This window comes from Panulirus ornatus, chromosome 8, assembly GCF_036320965.1.
Source record: "Panulirus ornatus isolate Po-2019 chromosome 8, ASM3632096v1, whole genome shotgun sequence".
NCBI classification, from domain to species: domain Eukaryota; kingdom Metazoa; phylum Arthropoda; class Malacostraca; order Decapoda; family Palinuridae; genus Panulirus; species Panulirus ornatus.
The window spans coordinates 28,906,357-28,918,585 of NC_092231.1; the positions used below are offsets into that span (position 1 = coordinate 28,906,357).

The 12,229-nt window shown below is 41.8% G+C and overlaps 1 protein-coding gene across 2 annotated transcripts in view; it reads left to right on the top strand.

The window, feature by feature from the left end:
* Positions 1–12,229, top strand: part of LOC139749880 (uncharacterized) — a 496,304-nt gene that overhangs the window by 44,270 nt on the left and 439,805 nt on the right. The window lies entirely within an intron of this gene.

Here is a 12,229-nt window from a genome sequence, read left to right on the forward strand (position 1 = left end):
GCATGCCTTTCAGTTTGTACATGGTCCAGTAAGGCTCCCCTTTCAGTCTTCCCTATTCACCCACATGTACTAATGTACGTCCCTCTTATTAAACAAGGCATACATAGTGAAGTCTTCAGGCATTTTCATCTCCACAGCCCAGGTTGGGCCCAGGCTGCTGGATTGTGTCATTGGTTGACCAAACTGTTGGAAGCCACAACCCTTAGGCCTACATACTCCTGCAGCTGGTTGGTTTGGTACAATTTTAAGGTACTTGTCCAGTATACTCTTGAACTTTTTTTTGTGCATCTCATGCTGTTTCTGATGGTAGATTGCAAGGTGTTGAAGAGTCTTGGGCCTCAGATGTTTATGGCATTCTTTTTGTGCATATTCACTTTTGTATTTCAAAGGATGTATTTATTTATATTCATCCATACCCATCATGCCTATAAGATGTTATATCCAAATGTAAGTTGGTATTCTCAATCACCATTCCTTTTCCAGGATACAACTTAATTATTTACCATTCTAATTCATAACACCAGGTGCCCCATGCCTCCCAGTTATACCCTCAACTGCCTCATTAACCACTCCATCCAAATCACCCATCACTAACACTCAGTCTCTTGCTTCAAAACTGCAGACACACACACACACACTAAGCCTACATATCAGTTGTTATATAGTTAAGTAATGCCCTCTTACTGCCTTCCTTACTTTCCCAATTTTAATTATGTATGCCCCTAATTTTAAACCTGGTATTCCCATTTGCTAGTCCTTTTTCATCACATAAATCCACAAGCTGTTCACCATTAATTTTTACACCAGGTGCGCCATACCCCCAGATTTTACCCTCAACTGTCACAATTCCCACTCTTGCATTTAAATCACCCATCACCATTACTTGATCATTTGTATCAAAACTGCTAACACACACACTAATCATACATATAAATTAGTACATAGTACGAGAACCCCCGCCCTTCATCTTTCCTACTCGCTCACTTAGGTTCCTCTGTTTAAACTCATTTACAGAACTTTTACAGTCCATGCCTGTCATGCCAGTAGGATGTTGTTTCCAAAAGTAAGTTGGGAACCATACATTCTGGAATTTTCTGGGTATAAGTGAAAATACACCTCTCCTGTCTGCAAATCTGGGAGTAAAGTCTCAGAAAATTTAGACATTTTCAGTAATTTAGTTCTGTTATCAATATTAGGTTGGGCTGTGAAAGATCACATGACTCTTTCTGATTTTACAAATTCACTTGCCTTATAGGGTGTTGTTAGAACATGATAGTATTCAGTTTGTGAAAGAATTAGCACCTAGATGAATATCATCATTGGTTTTTCTTCTCTTGTTTTGAAAGTCCACATAATCCAACTGTCATCCTTGTGTCTGAGGCAGCTCCTTTTTTTCCGCTGAAGGTGAGGTTATTGGACGTAATTACTTGAAGGTCTTTCACATTGTCTCTCTGACTTATGATACAATCAGTGTCTGTTTGGTATTCTGTATTGTAACTGATCTCTTCATTTTCCTTATACCAGAGGAACTGAAACTTTTTGCCAATGAAAAGCATGTTCTCTTTGGTTCTGTTAAAGACTTCGCATGTCTTTTTGTAGAGTGCACTGGATAAGTACCTACAAAGTGTACCAGACCAGCCACTCTGTAGGGACTGTGTGGGCCTGAGAGCTGTGGATTCCAAGAGTTGGTCAACCCTACAATCTAGGCTCACCCCAGGTGGGGGTAGAAGACCCCTGAAGACCTCACCAGGTATTTCACCACACCCTCTTCAGCTGTCTCAACCACACGCTACTTATTAACACATCTCAGTCTTACCCTTTTATTACTTAATCAAACCTTCTCACACCACCTGATGCCTCAAGCGTGTAATTTCTAAATCATCCTCCCTCCTCTGCACATCCTCATCTATATTGTATGCCTTGCATCCATGCCACATTGATAGGACTATTATGCCTTCAAACAAATCCATTTTTGTCCTCCAAGGTAACAGTCTGTCTTTCCACACAATTTGCCTCGTCACCCACCTCATGACTCACTTCTGCTTCCATTGTTCAGGTTGTAAACTCTATTTCCATTCACTGCTATGTCCACTTCTAAGTATTCAAAACACTTCACTTCAAAATTTTCAACTCTCATACTCACACCCAAGCTAACATTTCCCTCAGCCCTGCTAAACCTAATCTTGAATTTATTCTCATTTACTCCCAGATTCCTCTTTTAACACACTGTTCCAGACTCACTCACCAGCTTCAGTAGTTTCTCACTTTGAATCTGCCATCTGTGTCACCAGCAAGCAGCAAATGGCTCACTTTCTACAGACTGCTCACTCGCCTCTCTCTCTCTCCAAGACTCTTTTTCATGTATTTCCCTCACCACCCAATCCATAAACAAACTAATCAACTTTGGTTACATCACATGTCCCTGCTGCAATCTTCACATGGAACCATTCTTTCTTTTCTCTTCCATGTGCCTTACTTGATAAAACTTCACTGCATTTAGTAGCTTTCCTCCCACACCATATATTCATAAGACCTTCATTAAGGTATCTCTGTTAACCCCATCATATACTTTCTCCAAGTCCATAGATTCCACTTACAAAACCTTCTGTTTTCCCAGATTTCTCACAAACCCTCTTGAAAGCAAAGACCTGATCCACACATACTCTTCCTCTCCTGAAACCACATTGTTCCTCCCCAGGTTGATGATCTGTACATACCTTCACCCTCCTAATTGCCACTCTCCAATACAACTTATGAAGAACTCTCGATAAACTTATACCTGTGTGTTCAAACACTTACGCCTTCACCCTTCTAATCACCACTCTCCCGTACAACTTACAAGGTACACTTAACAAGCTTGTACCTCTATGTTCAAACTCTCACCTTTGTCCCCCTTGGCCTTATACATTTATACAGTGTCACTATGCTTGCATTCCACTAATCCTGAGGCACCTCACCATAATTCATACATATTCTGAAAATCCTGACTAACCAGTCAACAACACAGCCACCACCCACTATGAAGGAATCAACTGCACTACTGTCCACTCCAGCTGTCTTGCCAAATTTCATCATATTCAAGGCTTCAAAGATTATAGTATTGATTATACTGCAAAGATTACACCATTGTATACTTTTAGTACGCTACAAAGATTATATTATTGATACTACTACGGAGATTGTACCATTGTATACCTCTAGTATGTAGTATGACAGTACACCATATAGGATGGATTTTTCCTCTTAAATTGCTTAAAAGCAGACCATACAAGCCACCAAATTTGCAGACCACTGCACCACACTCACACTTATACTAACTCATGGAATAATGGAAAAAGGAATATATATATATATATATATATATATATATATATATATATATATATATATATATATATATGAGAGTTGGGGTGAGAGACTATCAGTAAATTTTAGGGAGAATAAAAAGATGTTCTGGAAGGAGGTAAATAGGGTGCGTAAGACAAGGGAGCAAATGGGAACTTCAGTGAAGGGCGTAAATGGGGAGGTGATAACAAGTAGTGGTGATGTGAGAAGGAGATGGAATGAGTATTTTGAAGGTTTGTTGAATGTGTCTGATGACAGAGTGGCAGATATAGGGTGTTTGGGTTGAGGTGGTGTGCAAAGTGAGAGGGTTAGGGAAAATGATTTGGTAAACAGAGAGGAGGTAGTAAAAGCTTTGCGGAAGATGAAAGCCGGCAAGGCAGCAGGTTTGGATGGTATTGCAGTGGAATTTATTAAAAAAGGGGGTGACTGTATTGTTGACTGGTTGGTAAGGTTATTTAATGTATGTATGACTCATGGTGAGGTGCCTGAGGATTGGCGGAATGCGTGCATAGTGCCATTGTACAAAGGCAAAGGGGATAAGAGTGAGTGCTCAAATTACAGAGGTATAAGTTTGTTGAGTATTCCTGGTAAATTATATGGGAGAGTATTGATTGAGAGGGTGAAGGCATGTACAGAGCATGAGATTGGGGAAGAGCAGTGTGGTTTCAGAAGTGGTAGAGGATGTGTGGATCAGGTGTTTGCTTTGAAGAATGTATGCGAGAAATACTTAGAAAAGCAAATGGATTTGTATGTAGCATTTATGGATCTGGAGAAGGCATATGATAGAGTTGATAGAGATGCTCTGTGGAAGGTATTAAGAATATATGGTGTGGGAGGCAAGTTGTTAGAAGCAGTGAAAAGTTTTTATCGAGGATGTAAGGCATGTGTACGTGTAGGAAGAGAGGAAAGTGATTGGTTCTCAGTGAATGTAGGTTTGCGGCAGGGGTGTGTGATGTCTCCATGGTTGTTTAATTTGTTTATGGATGGGGTTGTTAGGGAGGTAAATGCAAGAGTCTTGGAAAGAGGGGCAAGTATGAAGTCTGTTGGGGATGAGAGAGCTTGGGAAGTGAGTCAGTTGTTGTTCGCTGATGATACAGCGCTGGTGGCGGATTCATGTGAGAAACTGCAGAAGCTGGTGACGGAGTTTGGTAAAGTGTGTGGAAGAAGAAAGTTAAGAGTAAATGTGAATAAGAGCAAGGTTATTAGGTACAGTAGGGTTGAGGGTCAAGTCAATTGGGTGGTGAGTTTGAATGGAGAAAAACTGGAGGAAGTGAAGTGTTTTAGATATCTGGGAGTGGATCTGTCAGCGGATGGAACCATGGAAGCGGAAGTGGATCATAGGGTGGGGGAGGGGGCGAAAATTTTGGGAGCCTTGAAAAATGTGTGGAAGTCGAGAACATTATCCCGGAAAGCAAAAATGGGTATGTTTGAAAGAATAGTAGTCCCAACAATGTTGTATGGTTGCGAGGCGTGGGCTATGGATAGAGTTGTGTGCAGGAGGATGGATGTGCTGGAAATGAGATGTTTGAGGACAATGTGTGGTGTGAGGTGGTTTGATCGAGTAAGTAACGTAAGGGTAAGAGAGATGTGTGGAAATAAAAAGAGCGTGGTTGAGAGAGCAGAAGAGGGTGTTTTGAAATGGTTTGGGCACATGGAGAGAATGAGTGAGGAAAGATTGACCAAGAGGATATATGTGTCGGAGGTGGAGGGAACGAGGAGAAGAGGGAGACCAAATTGGAGGTGGAATGATGGAGTGAAAAGGATTTTGTGTGATCGGGGCCTGAACATGCAGGAGGGTGAAAGGAGGGCAAGGAATAGAGTGAATTGGAGCGATGTGGTATACAGGGGTTGACGTGCTGTCAGTGGATTGAATCAAGGCATGTGAAGCGTCCGGGGTAAACCATGGAAAGCTGTGTAGGTATGTATATTTGCGTGTGTGGACGTGTGTATGTACATGTGTATGGGGGGGGTTGGGCCATTTCTTTCGTCTGTTTCCTTGCGCTACCTCGCAAACGCGGGAGACAGCGACAAAGTATAAAAAAAAAAAAAAAAAAAAAAATATATATATATATATATATATATATATATATATATATATATATATATTCAAACTCACCTCCCAATTGACTTGACCCTCAACCCTACTGTACCTAATAACCTTGCTCTTATTCACATTTACTCTTAACTTTCTTCTTTCACACACTTTACCAAACTCAGTCACCAGCTTCTGCAGTTTCTCACATGAATCAGCCACCAGCGCTGTATCATCAGCAAACAACAACTGACTCACTTCCCAAGCTCTCTCATCCCCAACAGACTTCATACTTGCCCCTCTTTCCAAAACTCTTGCATTCACCTCCCTAATAACCCCATCCATAAACAAATTAAACAACCATGGAGACATCACACACCCCTGCCGCAAACCTACATTCACTGAGAACCAATCACTTTCCTCTCTTCCTACACGTACACATGCCTTACATCCTCGATAAAAACTTTTCACTGCTTCTAACAACTTGCCTCCCACACCATATATTCTTAATACCTTCCACAGAGCATCTCTATCAACTCTATCATATGCCTTCTCCAGATCCATAAATGCTACATACAAATCCATTTGCTTTTCTAAGTATTTCTCACATACATTCTTCAAAGCAAACACCTGGAGGAAGTGAAGTGTTTTAGATATCTGGGAGTGGATCTGGCAGCGGATGGAACCATGGAAGTGGAAGTGGATCATAGGGTGGGGGAGGGGGCGAAAATTCTGGGAGCCTTGAAGAATGTGTGGAAGTCGAGAACATTATCTCGGAAAGCAAAAATGGGTATGTTTGAAGGAATAGTGGTTCCAACAATGTTGTATGGTTGCGAGGCGTGGGCTATGGATAGAGTTGTGCGCAGGAGGATGGATGTGCTGGAAATGAGATGTTTGAGGACAATGTGTGGTGTGTGGTGGTTTGATCGAGTAAGTAACGTAAGGGTAAGAGAGATGTGTGGAAATAAAAAGAGCGTGGTTGAGAGAGCAGAAGAGGGTGTTTTGAAATGGTTTGGGCACATGGAGAGAATGAGTGAGGAAAGATTGACCAAGAGAATATATGTGTCGGAGGTGGAGGGAACGAGGAGAAGAGGGAGACCAAATTGGAGGTGGAAAGATGGAGTGAAAAAGATTTTGTGTGATCGGGGCCTGAACATGCAGGAGGGTGAAAGGAGGGCAAGGAATAGAGTGAATTGGAGCGATGTGGTATACCGGGGTTGACGTGCTGTCAGTGGATTGAATCAAGGCATGTGAAGCATCTGGGGTAAACCATGGAAAGCTGTGTAGGTATGTATATTTGCGTGTGTGGACGTATGTATATACATGTGTATGGGGGTGGGTTGGGCCATTTCTTTCGTCTGTTTCCTTGCGCTACCTCGCAAACGCGGGAGACAGCGACAAAGCAAATATATATATATATATATATATATATATATATATATATATATATATATATATATATGTATATATATATATATATAGGTAGTAAAAAACTTTGCGGAAGATGAAAGCCGGCAAGGCAGCAGGTTTGGATGGTATTGCAGTGGAATTTATTAAAAAAGGGGGTGACTGTGTTATTGACTGGTTGGTAAGGTTATTTAATGTATGTATGACTCATGGTGAGGTGCCTGAGGATTGGCGGAATGCATGCATAGTGCCATTGTACAATGGCAAAGGGGATAAGAGTGAGTGCTCAAATTACAGAGGTATAAGTTTGTTGAGTATTCCTGGTAAATTATATGGGAGGGTATTGATTGAGAGGGTGAAGGCATGTACAGAGCATGAGATTGGGGAAGAGCAGTGTGGTTTCAGAAGTGGTAGAGGATGTGTGGATCAGGTGTTTGCTTTGAAGAATGTATGTGAGAAATACTTAGAAAAGCAAATGGATTTGTATGTAGCATTTATGGATGTGGAGAAGGCATATGATAGAGTTGATAGAGATGCTCTGTGGAAGGTATTAAGAATATATGGTGTGGGAGGCAAGTTGTTAGAAGCAGTGAAAAGTTTTTATCGAGGATGTAAGGCATGTGTACTTGTAGGAAGAGAGGAAAGTGATTGGTTCTCAGTGAATGTAGGTTTGCGGCAGGGGTGTGTGATGTCTCCATGGTTGTTTAATTTGTTTATGTATGGGGTTGTTAGGGAGGTGAATGCAAGAGTTTTGGAAAGAGGGGCAAGTATGAAGTCTGTTGGGGATGAGAGAGCTTGGGAAGTGAGTCAGTTGTTGTTCGCTGATGATACAGCGCTGGTGGCTGATTCATGTGAGAAACTGCAGTAGCTGGTGACTGAGTTTGGTAAAGTGTGTGAAAGAAGAAAGTTAAGAGTAAATGTGAATAAGAGCAAGGTTATTAGGTACAGTAGGGTTGAGGGTCAAGTCAATTGGGAGGTAAGTTTGAATGGAGAAAAACTGGAGGAAGTAAAGTGTTTTAGATATCTAGGAGTGGATCTGGCAGCGGATGGAACCATGGAAGCGGAAGTGGATCATAGGGTGGGGGAGGGGGCGAAAATCCTGGGAGCCTTGAAGAATGTGTGGAAGTCGAGAACATTATCTCGGAAAGCAAAAATGGGTATGTTTGAAGGAATAGTGGTTCCAACAATGTTGTATGGTTGCGAGGCATGGGCTATGGATAGAGTTGTGCGCAGGAGGATGGATGTGCTGGAAATGAGATGTTTGAGGACAATGTGTGGTGTGAGGTGGTTTGATCGAGTAAGTAATGTAAGGGTAAGAGAGATGTGTGGAAATAAAAAGAGCGTGGTTGAGAGAGCAGAAGAGGGTGTTTTGAAATGGTTTGGGCACATGGAGAGAATGAGTGAGGAAAGATTGACCAAGAGGATATATTTTTTTTTTTTTTTTTTTTTCCCAAAAGAAGGAACATAGAAGAGGGCCAGGTGAGGATATTCCCTCAAAGACCCAGTCCTCTGTTCTTAACGCTACCTCGCTATCGCGGGAAATGGCGAATAGTATGAAAAATATATATATATATATATATATATATATTTATATATATATTTTTTTTTTTTTTTTTTTTTTTTTTTTTTACCTCGTCGCTGTCTCCCGCGTTTGCGAGGTAGCGCAAGGAAACAGACGAAAGAAATGGCCCAACCCCCCCATACACATGTACATACATACGTCCACACACGCAAATATACATACCTACACAGCTTTCCATGCTTTACCCCGGACGCTTCACATGCCTTGATTCAATCCACTGACAGCACGTCAACCCCTGTATACCACATCGCTCCAATTCACTCTATTTCTTGCCCTCCTTTCACCCTCCTGCATGTTCAGGCCCTGATCACACAAAATCCTTTTCACTCCATCTTTCCACCTCCAATTTGGTCTCCCTCTTCTCCTCGTTCCCTCCACCTCCGACACATATATCCTCTTGGTCAATCTTTCCTCACTCATTCTCTCCATGTGCCCAAACCATTTCAAAACACCCTCTTCTGCTCTCTCAACCACGCTCTTTTTATTTCCACACATCTCTCTTACCCTTACGTTACTTACTCGATCAAACCACCTCACACCACACATTGTCCTCAAACATCTCATTTCCAGCACATCCATCCTCCTGCGCACAACTCTATCCATAGCCCACGCCTCGCAACCATACAACATTGTTGGAACCACTATTCCTTCAAACATACCCATTTTTGCTTTCCGGGATAATGTTCTCGACTTCCACACATTTTTCAAGGCTCCCAAAATTTTCGCCCCCTCCCCCACCCTATGATCCACTTCCGCTTCCATGGTTCCATCCGCTGCCAGATCCACTCCCAGATATCTAAAACACTTCACTTCCTCCAGTTTTTCTCCATTCAAACTCACCACCCAATTGACTTGACCCTCAACCCTACTGTACCTAATAACCTTGCTCTTATTCACATTTACTCTTAACTTTCTTCTTCCACACACTTTACCAAACTCCGTCACCAGCTTCTGCAGTTTCTCACATGAATCCGCCACCAGCGCTGTATCATCAGCGAACAACAACTGACTCACTTCCCAAGCTCTCTCATCCCCAACAGACTTCATACTTGCCCCTCTTTCCAAAACTCTTGCATTTACCTCCCTAACAACCCCATCCATAAACAAATTAAACAACCATGGAGACATCACACACCCCTGCCGCAAACCTACATTCACTGAGAACCAATCACTTTCCTCTCTTCCTACACGTACACATGCCTTACATCCTCGATAAAAACTTTTCACTGCTTCTAACAACTTGCCTCCCACACCATATATTCTTAATACCTTCCACAGAACATCTCTATCAACTCTATCATATGCCTTCTCCAGATCCATAAATGCTACATACAAATCCATTTGCTTTTCTAAGTATTTCTCACATACATTCTTCAAAGCAAACACCTGGTCCACACATCCTCTACCACTTCTGAAACCACACTGCTCTTCCCCAATCTGATGCTCTGTACATGCCTTCACCCTCTCAATCAATACCCTCCCATATAATTTACCAGGAATACTCAACAAACTTATACCTCTGTAATTTGAGCACTCACTCTTATCCCCTTTGCCTTTGTACAATGGCACTATGCACGCATTCCGCCAATCCTCAGGCACCTCACCATGAGTCATACATACATTAAATAACCTTACCAACCAGTCAACAATACAGTCACCCCCTTTTTTAATAAATTCCACTGCAATACCATCCAAACCTGCTGCCTTGCCGGCTTTCATCTTCCGCAAAGCTTTTACTACCTCTTCTCTGTTTACCAAATCATTTACCCTAACCCTCTCACTTTGCACACCACCTCGACCCAAACACCCTATATCTGCCACTCTGTCATCAGACACAATCAACAAACCTTCAAAATACTCATTCCATCTCCTTCTCACATCACCACTACTTGTTATCACCTCCCCATTTACGCCCTTCACTGAAGTTCCCATTTGCTCCCTTGTCTTACGCACCCTATTTACCTCCTTCCAGAACATCTTTTTATTCTCCCTAAAATTTACTGATAGTCTCTCACCCCAACTCTCATTTGCCCTTTTTTTCACCTCTTGCACCTTTCTCTTGACCTCCTGTCTCTTTCTTTTATACTTCTCCCACTCAATTGCATTTTTTCCCTGCAAAAATCGTCCAAATGCCTCTCTCTTCTCTTTCACTAATACTCTTACTTCTTCATCCCACCACTCACTACCCTTTCTAAACAGCCCACCTCCCACTCTTCTCATGCCACAAGCATCTTTTGCGCAATCCATCACTGATTCCCTAAATACATCCCATTCCTCCCCCACTCCCCTTACTTCCATTGTTCTCACCTTTTTCCATTCTGTACACAGTCTCTCCAGATACTTCTTCACACAGGTCTCCTTCCCAAGCTCACTTACTCTCACCACCTTCTTCACCCCAACATTCACTCTTCTTTTCTGAAAACCCATACTAATCTTCACCTTAGCCTCCACAAGATAATGATCAGACATCCCTCCAGTTGCACCTCTCAGCACATTGACATCCAAAAGTCTCTCTTTCGCACGCCTGTCAATTAACACGTAATCCAATAACGCTCTCTGGCCATCTCTCCTACTTACATAAGTATACTTATGTATATCTCGCTTTTTAAACCAGGTATTCCCAATCATCAGTCCTTTTTCAGCACATAAATCTACAAGCTCTTCACCATTTCCATTTACAACACTGAACACCCCATGCATACCAATTATTCCCTCAACTGCCACATTACTCACCTTTGCATTCAAATCACCCATCACTATAACCCGGTCTCGTGCATCAAAACCGCTAACACACTCATTTAGCTGCTCCCAAAACACTTGCCTCTCATGATCTTTCTTCTCATGCCCAGGTGCATATGCACCAATAATCACCCACCTCTCTCCATCAACTTTCAATTTTACCCATATTAATCGAGAATTTACTTTCTTACATTCTATCACATACTCCCACAACTCCTGTTTCAGGAGTATTGCTACTCCTTCCCTTGCTCTTGTCCTCTCACTAACCCCTGACTTCACTCCCCAGACATTTCCAAACCACTCTTCCCCTTTACCCTTGAGCTTCGTTTCACTCAGAGCCAAAACATCCAGGTTCCTTTCCTCAAACATACTACCTATCTCTCCTTTTTTCACATCTTGGTTACATCCACACACATTTAGGCACCCCACTCTGAGCCTTCGAGGAGGATGAGCACTCCCCGCGTGACTCCTTCTTCTGTTTCCCATTTTAGAAAGTTAATATATATAAAAAAATGGCAAAAAGTAAAAGAAAGAACAGATTAAGTGATTTTTCTTAAATAACTTAAAAACCAATCCGTACGTTACCAAATTCACAAGTCACTAGAACATGTATTCACACTTTTAGTAACCAGTGGAATAATAGAAAAAGAATAAAGAAAATAAAAGTAATGTCAAAAAGAGAAGGAAGAACAGTTTTGGAAACATTTCACAGTATTCCTCTTCTGCCACCACCCCACCCCACTGCAGTTTATCAGCCATAGTATTTGTCATATCCAGTTGCTGAATTCACTTTCTTTTTCAGGTTGGTTGTATTAAGAACAGAAATGTATGACTTAACATTTCTCCTTTTTCAAGAAAACCAATTTGACATAGCATGTGGATGGTTCAGTATGACAAAATGGATTGGATGCCAGAAAGTCTATCCAAAGAGGGGGGAAAGTAGTGTGATCCTTTTGTGCCAAATAGTCACAACTAACCCCATGTTATTAGTAAGGCAGTGTGTGAGGGTATTAATGACATGACCATTTTGTTACCCCAGACATGTAACAGAATATGCCAGTGATTAGAAAACACAGCAGTTAGTCATTCAGGTGAAGGTAGCTCTGCAGTGTGGTTGAATGAGA